This window comes from Saimiri boliviensis, chromosome 7 (assembly GCF_048565385.1).
Source record: "Saimiri boliviensis isolate mSaiBol1 chromosome 7, mSaiBol1.pri, whole genome shotgun sequence".
Lineage (NCBI taxonomy): Eukaryota > Metazoa > Chordata > Mammalia > Primates > Cebidae > Saimiri > Saimiri boliviensis.
The window spans coordinates 66,931,590-66,948,458 of NC_133455.1; positions in this window are offsets into that span (position 1 = coordinate 66,931,590).

Below are 16,869 nucleotides of genomic sequence, written 5' to 3' on the forward strand. Positions count from 1 at the left end.
TCAGTGTGTAGAATCTCATCTTTCCCAAGCATTGGTCCTAGATAGAAACCCTCCCTTCAGGTAGGGAAGGGGCCAGCCAAGAGCCTCCCTTCTGCTCTCTTGGCCTCAGGGGTGGCTATCTCCAGTTATGGGTGTGTGTAGTGGGAGGAACCAGTTCAGATCCAGGCAGAGCCACTCCTGTGGCAACTCTTGCTGTCAGCCATCTTCCAAAGAGCTTTGCAAAATATTAAAGGACCAAAGAGAAATAAATGTAGAGACTATAGCAAGTATAAGAATGCACAGTCTAGGCTGGGCATGGTGGCTCACACCTATAATCCCAGTACTTTGGGAGGCTGAGGCAGGCGAATCACCCGAGGTCAGGAATTTGAAACCAAGCTGGCCAAGATGGTGAAACCCATCCTTACTAAAAATACGAAAACTAGCTGGGTGGTGGGTGCCTGTAGTCAGGAGGCTGTGGCAGGAGAATCACTTGAACCTGGGAAGCGGAGGCTACAGTGAGCCAAGATCGGGCTACTGCCCTCCAGCCTGGGCGACAGCAAGATTCTATCTGAAAAAAAAAAAAAAAAAAGGATGCAGGGACTCTAAAAAACAAGTTTGTTATCTACCATGACCTGCTCCACCGGGTTCCAGGTTTGAATGTTCATTCTTTCATTCAATAGCATGTACCCATGCCTGAGTGTACTAAGTTCTGGGAATGGTGACTCGAGTAAGACCCCAGCGCTTCCTACAGAAACCAGGGTCAGTGGGGGACAGGGACAGGTGGATGAACAAATGCTAGATGCTGTCATGGACTTGAGTCAGGGAGGCACTGGGGTGCCGAGGTTGAAGGTCAGAGGCTGTGGACTAACCTCCATCACTTCCTGCACTGTCCCCAGGGAGCCACTTAACCATGGGGAGCCTGTCTTCTCACCTGGAAAAGGGCTATGATGTGACCTCACAGGGTCGTGGTAGGATTCCAAGGAGATAATGTGTGTGGAAACCCCTTGCAAAGTGCTAAGTGAGCTGTTGCTGTTATGATTAGGCTCAGAGGCCGCCTACCTGACGCTCATTGTTTTGATGCCTCAACAGCTGCCTCTCTTACCCTCTGAGGTGAGGAGCCACATTGGAGAAACTTCTGAGGGTGAAGAACACCCAGCCTAGAGCAGTGGGCAGTTAAGCTGCGCGCACAAACACACACACACTTTAGTTACACAAGCAGAACACCTTTGTACAAAAATTAGAATGGCATCATGTGCCCATAGCCCCAGTTACTCAGGAGGCTGAGGCAAGAGGATTCCATGGGTCCTGGGAAACATAGCGAAACCCATCTCTATTATTAAAAAAAACAATAATAAGAGAAAACAGCCGGGCGCGGTGGCTCAAGCCTGTAATCCCAGCGCTTTGGGAGGCAGAGGCGGGTGGATCACGAGGTCAAGAGATCGAGACCATCCTGGTCAACATGGTGAAACTCCGTCTCTACTAAAAATACAAAAAATTAGCTGGGCATGGTGGCACGTGTCTGTAATCCCAGCTACTCAGGAGGCTGAAGCAGGAGGAGAATTGCCTGAACCCAGGAGGCGGAGGTTGCGGTGAGCCGAGATCACGCCATTGCACTCCAGCCTGGGTAACAAGATCGAAACTCCGTCTCAAAAACAAAACAAAACAAAACAAAACAAAAAAAACAGTTAGCCAGGAGTGGTGGTGGGGGCCTGTGATCCCAGCTACTTGGGAGGCTGAGGCAGGAGAATCACAATTACTTGAACCCAGGAGGCAGAGGTTATAGTGAGTGGAGACCGAGCCACTGCACTCCAGTCTGGGCAACAGAGCAAGACCCCATCTCAAAACAAACAAGCAAACAAAAACCACTTTGGAGTCAGCTAGATATTACTCTATTTATCTCTCTACATATATGTACATATAGAGAGAGGTCTCCACAGTGTTTTATAATACACTTTTCTTAATAGATAGTTTTTTTGTTTTTTTTTTGTGTGTGTGTGAGGGCGTCTTGCTCAGTTGCCCAGGCTGGAGTGCAGTGGTTCCATCATGGCTCACTGCAACCTCCACCTCCCAGCTTCAAATGATTCTCCTGCCTTAGCCTCCCAAGTAACTGGGATTACAGGCATGCACCACCACACCCAGCTAATTTTGTCATTTTTAGTAGAGACGGGGTTTCACCATGCTGACTGGTCTCAAACTCGAGCAACTGTGCCCAGCCAATAGACAAATATTTTTAACATCTTTTTCTGTCTATAATATATTTATACTACACAATTATTAATGATAGCTTAATAGTCCATCAAGTGGACATGCCCAAATTAATATAAGAAGTTTCCTAGCTGGGCGCAGTGGCTGGAGCCTATAATCCCAGCACTTTGGGAGGCCAATGCGGGTGGATCACTTGAGGTCAGGAGTTCGAGACCAGCCTGGCCAAAAAAGATGAAACCCCATCTCTCCTCAAAATACAAATATTAGCTGGGTGTGGTGGTGCATGCCTGCAGTCCCAGCTACTAGGGAGGCAGAGGCAGGAGAATAGTTTGCACCCGGGAGGCGCAGGTAGCAGTGAGATGAGTTCATGCCACTACACTCCAGCCTGGGCAACAGAGTGAGACTCGGTCTCAAAAAAAAAAAAAAAAAAAGGAAGAAGAAGAAGTAGTTTCCTTTGTTGTTGATTTTTTTTTTCTTTTCTGGAAATAAAACCTTGATGAACAAGGCTGCAACTTTCACCTTTGTGCACGTGTCTAATTATTGCCTTAGGATAAAGTTCTAGTAACCAGAGGCTAAGAATGCATATTTTTAGCTCCGAGGAGCCAGGAGCCCAGGCCCCTGGGCGGTGCTCTCACCTCTCCTCCAGGCAGCCCTCCCAGACTGGCCTTCCAGGGTTGAGTACATCTCCCATGGTCCCTTCCTCTCTTAGAGACCTGCCCTGAGAGCCCTGAAAAATGCTGGGAAGGCCGGGCTGGTGAAGGCCAGGAGGGGCCGGGGTGGAGAGCACAAAGCAGGCTTGTCTGGGGCACAGGAAGAGGCCCCGCCCTCCGTGCCGCTGGCCCTACATTCCTCCTGGACAATGGCTGCCTTGGGAATCCCGGGAATGAAGGAGGCGGGCGGCTTCCCCAACCTGCGCCCTCCACCCCCACCAAGTTGTGCCCTTTCCCCAGATGGAAAGCAAGGGCACTTTGCATTGTGGCAAGGTGGGGAGGGCCAGCTACCATCCATGCCTACAGCCCCTGCCCCTCTTTTCACCAACACTAATCCACAGAGCCCCGCAGAGACCTGCCCAGCCACCCTATCCCCATGGACCTTGGGCAAGTCCTGCTCCCTCAACTGGAAAATAAGGAGCTTGGATTCAGTGGTTGCAAAACTCCCCACAGATCTCAAAGGCCGAAATGTGTGGCTAAGACATGCACAGGCTTTGAGTCAGATTGCCTGAGTTTAAATCCTGGGCTGCTCTTTACCCTGGGAACTTAAGCCCCTGGGTTGCCCGCTTCCCTCTCCCGCAAAGGATGTTTGTTGATAGAGTTCCACTCCCTCCCGATGAGAAGGCAAACTCCTCAGTCTGCGAATCCCGATTTATGCTGCATAACGCTGCTCAAAATACTGACCAGATCTCCAACCCCCAACCCTCTCATGACCTGTGCGGATTGTGGCCCCTGGACATTTGCCCAGCAATTGGCCACATTCTGGGAGCTGCGAGGGGCACCTGACGCCCCTCATGAAGCATCCCTCCCTGGCATGTTTCCATCTTCCCTTGCATCAGTCATGAGGCCATAAAGCTGTAAATGGCAAAGGCTTAATGGGAAAAAAAATTTTTTTTAATATAGGAAAACTCTTATTTATTGTTATTTATTTATTTATTTATTTATTATTTTGGAGTCTTGCACTGTCACCCAGCCTGGAGTGCAATGTCATGATCTCAGCTCACTGCAACCTCCGCCTTGGGTTCAAGGAATTCTCCTGCCTCAGCCTCCTACGTAGCTGGATTACAGGTGGCGACCAACATGCTCAGCTAATTTTCTTTTCTTTTCTTTTTTTTTAAGTAGAGACAGGGTTTCATTATGTTGGCCAGGCTGGTCTCAAACTCCTGACCTCATGATCCACCCGCCTCGGCCTCCCAAAGTGCTGGGATTACGTGGTGTGAGCCACCCCATCCGGCTATTCATTTATTTTGAGACGGAATCTCACTCTGTCACTCAGGCTGGAGTGCAGTGGCGTGGTCTTGGCTCATTACAACTTCCACTTCCACCTCCCAGGTTCAAGCAATTCTCCTGCCTCAGCATCCTGAGTAGCTGCTGGGATTACAGGTGTGTACCACCATGCTCAACTAATTTTTGTGGGTTTTTTTTTTTTTTTTCAGTAGGACAAGTTTTTGCCATATTGACCAGGCTAGTCTTGAACTCCTTTCCTCAAGTGATCCTTCTGCCTTGGCCTCCGAAAGTGCTGGGATTACGGGCATGAGCCACTGCACCAGCTGGAAAACTCTTACATTAGGTCGCAGGTCCTTATTTTTGCTTGGGAAATGCAGGCATTTCCAATGCCGGCAGCAGTTGCCAGGCATCATGGGTGGCAGAGACTCCAGGCTCTTCCTAACCCACTGGAAGTTTAGGACAAACACGTGTCAGCAGGGACCCATTCCCGAAGCTACTCCTGTAAATAGTTCCGAGCTATTTGCCACAAATCCCTGCCCACTCTCCCTCATAGACTTGTTCCCTCCTTCCCCTCACTCACCTCCTCATCAGCCCTATTCCTCTACCCCCCTGAATTCAGATCCTCTGCCTCGAGTGCCAGAAAACTCTCCTCATAACGGTTTGTACAATAAGGAAAATACATGATTGTATTTCATCCAATTTGATGTTAAGAAGCACTGCTGCTTCATGTTTCTTTCTTTCTTCTTTCTTTCTTTCTTTCTTTTCAGAAACAGTCTTGCTATGTTGCCCAGGCTGGTCTTGAACTCCTGGGCTCAAGCCACCCTCCTGCCTTGGCCTCTCAAAGTGCTGGGATTACAGGCATAAACCACCATACTTCATGTACTTTAGAAAGAAAACAACACTAAAACATTGCTAATTAAAATGACAATGACTTCTTATCACTTATCATTTTTATTTTATACTTACTGAAAAGGCTGTCTTAGACTTACTATTCTTGCACTTACTTAATAAGAAAAACATGGGTGAAATAAATTAGTTAAGGTTTTCTTAAAATGTTACCCCATTCAGAGTCCGATTCTTGGATCACTTTTCAACTCCCAGCTGTCAATGTCTGTTTTTCCACACAGAATCACCATCTGGGCCATCTTACAAGTCCTGGTGATACAGAACATTTCTTAAAAGTGCTCTGTCAGGCCGGGTGTGGTAGCTCACACCTGTAATTCCAGCACTTTGGGAATCAGGTGGATCATCTGAGGGCAGAAGTTCAAGACTAGCCTGGCCAACATGGTGAGATCCCATCTCTAGTAAAAACACAAAAATTAGCCGGGCGTCATGGTGGGCGCTTGTAATCCTAGCTACTTGGGAGGCTGAGGCCGGAGAATTGCTTTAGCCTGGGAGGCAGAGGTTACAGTGAGCTGAGATTGTGCCATTGTACTCCAGCTTGGGCAACAAGAGCGAAACTCTGTTTCAAAAAAAAAAAAGCTCTATGGAATTATCTATTGCTGCATGAAAGATTACCCCAAATCTTAGCAGCTTTAAGCAATCAACATTTTATATTGTACTTTCTGTGCGTATGGCTTAACTGGGTGGTTCTGGCTCCTGGTCTCTCATGAGGCTGCACTCAAGCTGTCCTTTGGGGGTTGCAGGCATGTGGGGCTGGAGAGCTCACTTCCAAGTTCACTCACATGGCTGTGCAAAGACCTCAGGTCCTAGCTGTCTGCTGGCTGGAAACCACCTCAGGGCCTCACCACATGAGCCTCTCTATAGGTCTCCTGACTGTCTTTATGACATGGCCCTGGCTTCCTACCCCCCAGCAAATGATCCAAGAGAAAGCACAAGTAAGCATTCAAGACGGAAGCCACCATCTTTTTTTTTTTTTTTTTGAGATGGAGTCTTGCTCTGTTGCACAAGCTGGAATACAACCGCTTTATCTCGGTTCACTGCAACCTCTGCCTCCCAGGATCAAGGGAATCTCCCACCTCTCCCACCTCAGCCTCCTGAGTAGCTGGGATTACAGGAACCCACCACCATGCTCATCTATCTAATTTTTGTATTTTTGTAGAGATGGGGTTTCACCATGTTGGCCAGGCTGATCTTGAACTCCTGACCTCAGGTAACCCAATCACCTCGGCCTCCCAAAATGCTGGGATTACAGGTATGAGCCACTGGGCCCAGCCACATATCATGATTTCTCCTGTATGCCTGTTGATCACACAGACCAACCCTGGAACAATGTGGTAAGGGGCTACACAAGAGTGTGAATAGCAGGAAGTTGGGACCACTGGGGGCCATTTTGCAGGCTGTCTATCACATCCACTTTTTTTTTTTTTAGACCAAGTTTCACTCTTATCACCCAGGCTGGAGTGTGTTGGCACTATCTTGGCTTCCTGCAACCTCCACCTCCTGGGTTCAAGTGATTTTCCTGCCTCAGGCTCTCAAGTAGCTGGGATTACAGGCACATGCCACCACGCCCGGCTAATTTTTATATTTTGGTAGAGCTGGCCAGGCTGGTTTTTAACTCCTGATCTCAGGTGATCCACCTACCTCGGCTTCCCAAAGTGTTGGGATTATAGGCGTGAACCAACACACCAGGCCCACATCCACTATTATCTCTGGGATTGCATTGTAAAGTTTGCCAGACAATCAAAAACTTCTAACTATCAGCCAGGACTCAAATTATCTTTACATGGCTTGTGGACCAAAACATTATGGGGTTATAGTTGTCCTGTCCTGACATTAGGAAAGCCACCAAGTTCACACATGCAGGACAGCTGAGCCAAAGCTACTGCCTGGCTGACACAGATTAAGATGCCGCTGGCTGTAACATGTATGCTGAATTCAAACATGTTAGAATTCAAACATGTTAGATTGTGACCACATATGCACTTTAGAATTGATGAAATACATCGTGTTACATGAGAAGTCTTGAGAAATGGGAGCTCCAGAGTGAACTGATTCAGAGCTCTGCACCATCTTCAGGGGCCCGAGTTCCCTCCATCTTTGTACTCTAACACCCTCAGTTTATGTGCTGTGTCCCTGGACGGTTCCCCTCAAGGTCAAAAATGGCAAAAATGCAGTTCTAAGCATCCTGTATGGGCCAACAATTCCTCTCAAATGCCTCCTTTTAAGAGTAATGAAATATTGGCCGGGCGCGGTGGCTCAAGCCTGTAATCCCAGCACTTTGGGAGGCCGAGGCAGGTGGATCACGAGGTCAAGAGATCGAGACCATCCTGGTCAACATGGTGAAACCCCGTCTCTACTAAAAAAATACAAAAAAATTAGCTGGGCATGGTGGCGCGTGCCTGTAATCCCAGCTACTCAGGAGGCTGAGGCAGGAGAATTGCCTGAACCTAGGAGGCGGAGGTTGCGGTGAGCCGAGATCGCGCCATTGCACTCCAGCCTGAGTAACAAGAGTGAAACTCCATCTCAAAAAAAAAAAAAAAAAAAAAAAAAAAAGAGAATGAAATATTTTCCAGAGACATCCAGATCTTCCCTTTCATATCATTGACCAGAAACCGTGTTACTGCCTGTGTTCTATTAGGTTCAGTTGCATATGTTAGCTAAACCCAGCATGATTCAAACAAAATTGGAGATCACTTTTTCCATGTAAAAAAGTCTGGAGGGCGGTGCTCCATAGTGTCAGTGTCACCAGGGACCCAGGCACCACCCATCTCACGTGATTTCATTGCCAAATCCACCTCATATTTCAAAACGGCTGCTGGAGCTCCAGCCATCAGATTCATGTTGTAGACCAAAAGCGGAAGGGCAAAAGTTGTTCCTCAGCAGACTCGGCTCCTTTAAGCAACCTTCTCAGATGCCCCACAGAACATTTCTGTTTACATCTTCTGGGTCAGAACTTGATCACTGGCCATTCCTAGGTGTAAGATATCATAGAGGCATATTTTTTTGATAGGTACTTTGTCACCCTAAATAAAATTTGATCCTTTTACTAAGGAAGAAGGGAGGAAAATGAATGTTAGTTGGCCATAAGCAGTGTCTTCCGCTGTCCACACACTTAAACCAATCCCTGGTTAGAGGGACAGGATGACTGGGATTGATCTAGATGCATCATGATTTACTCCTGAGTTGGACACAGAGGACATTCCTCAAGGGATGGATCTTTGCACAAAATCTGAATTCTATTAGTGAGGAAGAAGCAGATGGAGCAGTCACTACTGATTCTTTACCAATAACCATTGCCCTCCTTTCTTGCTAACAGAACCTTGAGTTTGCTCAGGAACCAGTCTGCCAAATTCTTCAGGGATGCTAAGCCCCCTCCCCTGGGACTGGGGGTGAATCCTAATTAGTCTGAGCACCCCCAGCAATTCTAATCCCTCTACCAGTGTTTGATCTGAGAATGGACATGTGGCATGATTTGGCCTTTGAGACATAAGGGGATTTTTTTGGGGGGCTTCTAAAAAGATCTCACAGAGGCTGAAATAGAAACAGCATTTCTTGCCGGGCGCGGTGGCTCAAGCCTGTAATCCCAGCACTTTGGGAGGCTGAGGCGGGTGGATCACAAGGTCGAGAGATTGAGACCATCCTGGTCAACATGGTGAAACCCCGTCTCTACTAAAGATACAAAAAATTAGCTGGGCATGGTGGCACGTGCCTGTAATCCCAGCTACTCAGGAGGCTGAGGCAGGAGAATTGCCTGAGCCCGGGAGGCGGAGGTTGCGGTGAGCCGAGATCGCGCCATTGCACTCCAGCCTGGGTAACAAGAGCGAAACTCCATCTCAAAAAAAAAAAAAAAAAAAAAAAGAAACAGCATTTCTTGGCCTCTGAATGTCATTGTCTGCCTGTGGTGTCTGAAACTGCAGCATCTGCCTTGTGACTTTGAGAGAAGTCAGGGTACAAGGACAAAAATCCAGAGGATAAGGATGGCAGAAAAAAGAGAAAGAAATGTGGAGAAATATTTAGAGTGGAAACCTATTCAGCAACAAAAATGAGCTGGGCATGGTGGCTCACGCCTGTAATCCTAACACTTTGAGAGGCTGAGGCAGGTGAATTGCTTGAGCCCAAGAGTTTGAGAACAAACTGGGCAACATAGCAAGACCCTGTATTTAAAAAAAAAAAAAAAAAAGAGAGAACTATTGATACAACAGCGTAGGTGAAACTCAAAACCATTGTCTGAAGCCAAAGAGCCAGACACAGAAGAGTACATACAATATGATCCAATTCATAGAAAGGCCTGGAACATGCAAAACTGATCTATAGATAAACACCAGATTACCTGGAGCAGGAAGTAGGGGTGGGTGGGAGGGGGGAGACTGACTGCCTATGGACATGAGGGAACTTGCTGCATGATGTCAATATCCCACATCTTGATTGGAATGAAGGTGACCAGGTCAACATTTGTCAAAAGTCATCAAACTGTAGTTTTAAAATCTGTGCATCCTGGCTGGGCATAGTGGCTCACACCCCATAATCCCAGCACTTTGGGAGGCCAAGGCAGGCGGATCTCTTGAATCCAGGAGTTCGAGACCAACCTGAACAAAATAGCGACTCTACGAAGAACACAGACTCTACAAAGAACACAAAAATTAGCCAGGCATGGTGGTACACGCCTGTAGCCCCAGCTACTCACGAGGCTGAGGTGGGAGGATCACCTGAGCCCGAGGAGGTCAATTTTGCAGTAAGCTGTGATCATGTTACCGTACTCTAGCCTGAGTGACAGAGTGAGACACTGTTTCAAAAAAAAATAATAAATAATAAAATGAAATCAAATCTGTACATCCTACTGCATATAAATTATATTTCAATAAAGTTGATGAAAGAAGGAAAAGAAATAAAACAAGCAGGAAACAAAGAAGTGCAGAAGTAACCTATGTCCTTGATGGCACTGTTGAGCTACTGACTTCACCAGCAGCCTTGGGACTTCTGGTTTTGTGACATCGTCAACACTGTATAAGCCATTTTTTTTTTTTTTTTTTTTTTTTTTTTTTTTTTTTTGATACGGAGTTTTGCTCTTGTTGCCCAGGCTGGAGTGCAATGGCGCGATCTCGGCTCACCGCAACCTCCGCCTCCTGGGTTCAGGCAATTCTCCTGCCTCAGCCTCCTGAGTAGCTGGGATTACAGGCACGCGCCACCATGCCCAGCTAATTTTTTTTGTATTTTTAGTAGAGACAGGGTTTCACCATGTTGACCAGGATGGTCTCGATCTCTTGACCTCGTGATCCACCCGCCTCTGCCTCCCAAAGTGCTGGGATTACAGGCTTGAGCCACCGCGCCCGGCCTGTATAAGCCATTTTTAAGTTGGGTCTTTCATAGCTGGAAGCCCAAAACACCTGTACGTCAAGTGGGAGGAGAGGCATCCAGATCCAGCCTGGGGAAGTGGGTTTTGAGGAGCAGCTGAGAAGGCAAGAGACTCTGAAGCTCTGCTTGATCTGGTGGGGTCTGCTCGCTGCTCCACAATCAGGCTCAGTACAGCTGGGGATTTCTTCCCACAGTTCCCCAACCTTCTCCAGTCCATCTGTGAAATGGAACCCTGGTAATCAAAGGACCTGGTCTCAGGCTTCTGGAGAGGACTGTTGCAGACAAAGCCTAAGAGCTCTGAGCACAGAGCCTGGCACAGAGGAAGGGTTCAATGTGGTGCCTGCGTTACCTCCCCTGGCCCTGGTGAGGATGACCTGGGCCTGAACCAAGCAGGGGCAGACAAGAGAGGAGGGAACAGAACTTAAAAACCTTTGGGACTGTAAATGTTTGATGACACCAAGCACTTGGGCATGGGTGACAATGTGGACAGGATCACTTCTCAGGCTTTTGGCAAAGATTACATGTAGTATCTGTTTTTATTATCAGGTAGGTTCTGGTAAAGGAAGAGAAGAGACACAGGAGGAGAAACAGGTTTATGAGGTTAAAAAAAAAAGTGTAAGTTGAGTTCAAGGTATCTGTGAACGATACGAAGTGGTGGGTAGGAGCAAGGGCTCTGCCACCTACTAGCTATGTGATCTGGGTCAAGTTACCACCTTTCTTGAAGCCTCAGTATCCTCATCTGTAAAACAGGCATTCTAAGAATGCTTGGTTCATTGGGTTGCTATAAAGATTAGATGAAACATAACTAAAAGAAAAAAAAAGGAAAACAAAAAGAAAAAAACAAGAGTAGATGAAGCAATATATTGGCAGTGTTCAGCACAGTGCCTAGCACACAGCAGGCACTTCTCAAAGGGTGATAATAATGTCATCATCCCTTCAACCCTTCACAGCCTGCATCCTCGGGTTAGGTGGGCAGCCTCGGTTGAGCCTGTGCACTGGAATACCAAACTTAGCCTAGAGCTTTTTGGGCTTTCGGCTTACCCTCCCTTGCCTCAAACAGGAGGATCCCCTGCGGAAGTTTTCTTCTCCTTTCCGTTTTCCTTTCCCCCTTCCGTCCCTTCCTTCCACTCTCTACTCTGCCCTGCATCTAACAAGAAGCTTTCCTTGACTAACGTCTCCATTCTCTGCCAACCTCCCTACGGCCTCCGGGTAGGTTCTGGCCTCCCAGCCCAGAGCTCTAGCCAACCCACTCCATTGCCCACACCCCCAATACAAACCTTGGGCTTTCTCCGTGCCAGTTCAAGGGCGGCCCGAACCCATGGGGACGCCTGCCTGCGAAGGGAAGGATGCCGCCTTGCACGGCAGCTCTACCACAGCCCCGTGGACCCGCTGGGAAAGGGGTGGGGCTGGCGAGGAGGAGGCCACCTGCCAGAGTGGCAGCAGACAGGCCAGCTAAATCCTTGACCTATGATTTAAGGGGTCGGGCATAGTTCAATAGAGCACTCCAGGCTGAGTTCCAGCTCATTCACACAGGTCAGAGGGATGAGGGGCGAGGCGGGGAGAAGGGCCATCTCATCCAAGGGCCCTTGGCTTCCTCCCTAGCTTTCCGGGGCATAATCCAGCCTGAAAACCACAAAATCCCTGAAAACCATCCGTTCCATTCCCATCAGCGTAGATGCCCCCTCTGAGAGGCCGGAGGAGGAGGGCGGGGCGTGGAGAGGGGAGGACAGCAGGGCAGGAGGGTGGAGATCTAGGCAGGCACAGGGCCTGGCACACAGCAAGGGCGGGAAAGGCTCCTCCCTCTGCTAACCGCGGAGCCCTTTGTTAGGTCCCGAGACGCGGGGACTCTGCCCGGCTTCCCAGGTCGGCCCTGGTCTCTGCTCCCTTCCTTTGCCTTTGGAATTTGCCCTCAGACCTGGACCCTACCAGGGGAACAGCAGGATTATCTGATGGAATTCTACGTGCAAACCGAGAGAGGTTTTGCCATAAATTCTAGTCCGGCTCCGGGACGAGGGCCACGCCTGGGTCCTTCTCCAGGCCACCCGCCTGCGTCCCCGACCCCCGGCCCAGGGCCTCCCCATGCTGCCCCCAGGGCTGCCCCGGGGAGCGCTATGCAAATGAGATGCAAACTAGGCCAAGGCAGCCGCGGGGATTGGCTGCCGCGGGAGACTCAGTCCGCCCAATCCCCGGCCGCCCGCCAGCCCGGGCGCCCCCGACCCGAGGCCGGGTCCCGCCCGTAAATCAGTCCCGTCAGCGTTAATGGCTCCTGACTAATTGCCTGGACTTGGGCTCCGGGCTCGGGTCGCCAGCATTAAAATTCAATCAGGCCTAGCGCTGAGCTATTAAATATTCATTGAGAGAGCTTCCCGAAACCGGGCTGGGGGATGGGGACGGACTGGGTTGGAGGGACTACCCGAATCCCCGGCTCCCGCGGAGGTGCCACTCCTCCCCAGCGCGCTCTCAGCTTCTGCAGCGGCTGCAGGGCTTCCATTCTGCACGGCCTGATTTCTCTCTGGAGACTTTAGGGAGACTGAGCCGCCCTGTAGAAGGAATGTTCAGTTATGCCAAGGGGGCTGTCTCCTCCACGCCTGGTCACCCCGCCGCACGACTCTTCGCCCAGTACCCACCATGAGCTCCTTCGCATGCTGGAACCTTAGATCCCACCGGGAGTGGAATAGCTCCAGGGCACAGAAGGCTTAATCTTTAGGAGGGCCCAACTTCCCTGGCCCTGCTGCCGGGGCTTTATGGAGCTACACTGGCCATCCTCAGCATGGCTAGAGAGAGCATCAGTCTGGGAAGCACCAGGTCTGTGCTGGAAGGGAGGAGTGGGCTTTGTACAGGCCTCCCCTCCTCTTCCCTGCCCCCAGGAATGCAGCCTGTCCAAGCTCCTGGGCCCCTGGTCTGATGCTGAGCAGGCTGCCTGGAAGTTCTCAAGGAGGGTACCAAGGGGGAGGGAGTTGGGCCTGAGGGGGCCCTTGGGAGTGTCAGGGACTTAAGCAGAAAGTGCACCCTCCACCCACACACACACCATAGTCAGAGGGTTATGAAGACGGCTTAGCAGATGTGATGACAGCCATGGTCCAAGGACCGAGTGAGCCACTCAAATAAAGAGCAAGAGTTTTTCTAGCCCCTCTATGATACATTGCCACATCTCTTCATGCTGCAGCGCTAGTCCCGAGGCAAGGAGATGTTTGGGTTGGGAGGAAGAGAAAGTCTCAGGAAGTGTGCTAGGAGAGACTCATTTCCCTCCACTGGTTTTTCAGGGATTCCTCAGGAGCAAAGCACCTGTTCACAGGGCTTGTCCCCTGCCCTTTGGACTGCTCCCTTCTCCTGGTGCCTGAGGACGGTGCAAGGCATGAACCCTGTGGGGCATGGGTGGAGCACCCGCAGATGCTGCAGGGGAGGGGTGGAGGCTGAGGGTGCCGGTCTCTACAAGGCCAGCAGCCATCAAGACTCCAAGAGGGTTGTAAATTCAGGGAACACTGTTTTGGTGGACACTGGATGGAACTTCTTGGTCTGCTATCTCTGAGGGCATCAACTCTTGGCCCTGAAGGAAGCCTGAGATTGTTGCCTGAGAACCCCTACTCCCCCAGGGCTTAGGTGATGATCTCCTTGCAACAAGTGGGGCCCAAGAAGCACCCTGTCTCCAGAAACCAGGCAGGCCCCAGGGCTGGGTGCAGGGCAGAATGTGTCTGGCAGCGATTAGGAGGGGAGCTGGGGCTGGGAGGCCTCAGGCTTCAGCCGGTCAGGAGTGACCCCAGCCAAGTGTCCGATTCCAAAGCCAAACGTCACTGGCAATCCAGGATTCCAAACTCACCCCACGTGTGGTTCCTATTAGGGCTGGCTGGGGTCTTCCTGAAGGCCAGGCCAGATTCCTGTGCCCCTCCCCCAGCACAGCCCCTCCCTCTCCAGGCAATTTGGAATGTCTTACTAGCCCCATGGGGTGGCCTGCCAGCACCCACCCTTGGAGATTTCCAGGGGTATCCAACTCTAAATATGCCTCTCCACCCAATAGAAGACGATTTTTTGCAATCCCTCAGAGGGAACAAAGAGATGGGGGACTTTAAACCTTCAGCTCCCCAGGGTGGGCTAATTCCTGAAGATCCCTGCACTGTGCCTGGGGAGTCTTTCCCATCTCCAGGTCAGCCATTTTTGTTCAGGCCTCAGCCCCTCTGCCTGGACAAACGCAACTGCCCCCACTGACCTTCTGCTACCAGTCCATTTCTCCACACTGCCCCTGAGCCAGTGCCCAAAACTCAGGCCTGTTATTCAGATTCTTTCCCTCCTTGCAAAACTTCCAATAGCTCCCCATCAACTCTGAAGCCATTGAAGACTGGTGGCCAGTGGGCCGCATCTGGTCCCATTATGTTTGTATCCTGTGTAGTTAGAGCACTCACGTAATTAATTTTTTTTTTTTTTTTTTTTTTTTTTGAGATGGAGTCTCACTCTGTCACCCAGGCTGGAGTGCAGTGGCACGATATTGGCTCACTGCAACCTCCGCCTCCCAGGTTCAAGCTATTCTCCAGCCTTAGCCTCCCGAGTAGCAGGGACTACGACTACTGCCCCAACACCCGGCTAATTTCCATATTTTTAGTAGAGACAGGGTTTCATCATATTGGTCAGGCTGGGCTTGAACTCCTGGCCTCGTGATCTGCCTGCCTCGGCTTCCTAAAATTCTGGGATTACAGGCATGAGCGACTGTGCCTAGCCAAAAAAAATTTTTAAAAATAGTTGCCAACATTTAAAAGCCAGGAGGCAACACATACATCTACATTTATTTAAAAATATATTTTTTTTTGGCTGAGCATAGTGACTCACACCTGTAATTCAAGCACTTTGGGAGGCCAGCATGGGCAGATCACTACTTGAGTCCAGGAATTTGAGACCAGCCTGGGTAACATGGTGAAATCCCATCTCTATCAAAAAAAAAAAAAAAAAAATTAGCCAGATGTAGTGGCTCAAACTTGTAGTCCCAGCTACTCAGGAGGCTGAGGTGGGAGGATCGCTTGAGCCCAGTGGCAGAGGCTGCAGTGAGTTGAGTGGCATCACTGTACTCCAGCCTGAGTGACAAAGTAAAACCCTGTCTCAAAAAAAAAAAAAAAAAAAAAAAAAAAAAAATTTAAAGGCGGAGTCTTACTTTGTCCCCAGGCTGGAGTGCAGTGGTGCAATCATAGCTCACAGCAGCCTTAAGTCCTGGGGCCAAGTGATCCTCCTGCTTCAGGCTCCTGAGAAGCTGAGATTACAGGCTCCAGCCACTGCACGTGACTCTATTTTTAAATTTTCTTGAAAACTCTGGCAACATGTTTGCATTCCTGGATGGCAACAACTGGCTGGGGCTGAGTAAGGACAGCGGCTTACCTATGCACCATTGTGAGAATTCTGGAATCCTCACCAATCCCTATTGTTTCCCAGGTCTGAGGCCCAGATGAGTGAATAGCCTTTTTATCACTAGGCTGGCACTGCCTTTTTATTTTACTTCTTGTCAGTTTCATGTCTTTAGTCATTTATGTTCCTATCTGCCCCTTCCTGCAGATACTTCAATTTGTTACGACAATCTCAAGTCAAAATTCCTTGACCTGGTATTTGTGTCCCTTCAGACTCCCTTCACAGATGGGTCCCGTCCTTATCCCAGTCAACTCCTCCCCTCCAATGCTCTTCTTGCAGGTATGTCAAACTTGCCATGTTTCCCTGGGCTGCCATCTTTGCACACACTGCTCCTTCTTCCTAGAGCACCACTTCTCTTCCTTCTCTGGTGAACTTTTAAACTTTTTTAGAGATGGAGTCTCAGTCTGTCACCCAGGCTGGAGTGCAGTGGCACAATCATAGCTCACTGCAGCCTTCAACTCCTGGGCTCAAGCAATCCTCCTGCCTCAGTCTCCAGAGTAGGTGGGACTGCAGACACAGCTGGCTATTTTTTTTTTTTTCTTTTTAGAGATAGATGGTATCTCACTATGTTGCCTGGGCTGGTCCAGAATGTCAGGCCTCAAACAATCCTCCCTGGAGCTCAGCCTCCCAACCCTGGTGAACTTTTATTCCTTCTTCCAACCCCAGCCCAGAAGCCGCTGACTCTGGGGCCTCCTCCTGATCCCTGCAGAAGTCAGTTACCCTGAAGTTGTCCAGTGGTCCTTATGATTCCAGAATTCTCACAGTGCATCCCCTCCCTATAGTGACAGCCCCTCCAGGGTTTTGAGGAGGCCTGCTCTCAGCACCCCCAGGGGTCACTGTGCTGAGGAATCAGGCCATCAGGCTGGTGGCCTCGAAGGTTAGGGGAAGGGGGTGTAGTTCAGTCCTGCAGGCGCTGGCCTCTGGGACAAATGCAGGTTTGTTGGAATCAGCAAGGCTGCAGGAGAGGCAGGCAGTAGGCACCTTCTGTGCTGAAAGTTGAGGTTCTGGGTCCTGGGTGGGACAGCTGTCTGTGTCACCAGGGGACCAGGGCGAGTCGCTTCCTGTACCAGGGCAGTCAGGTGCTCTCTGATACCCTGTGAGTGAAGTG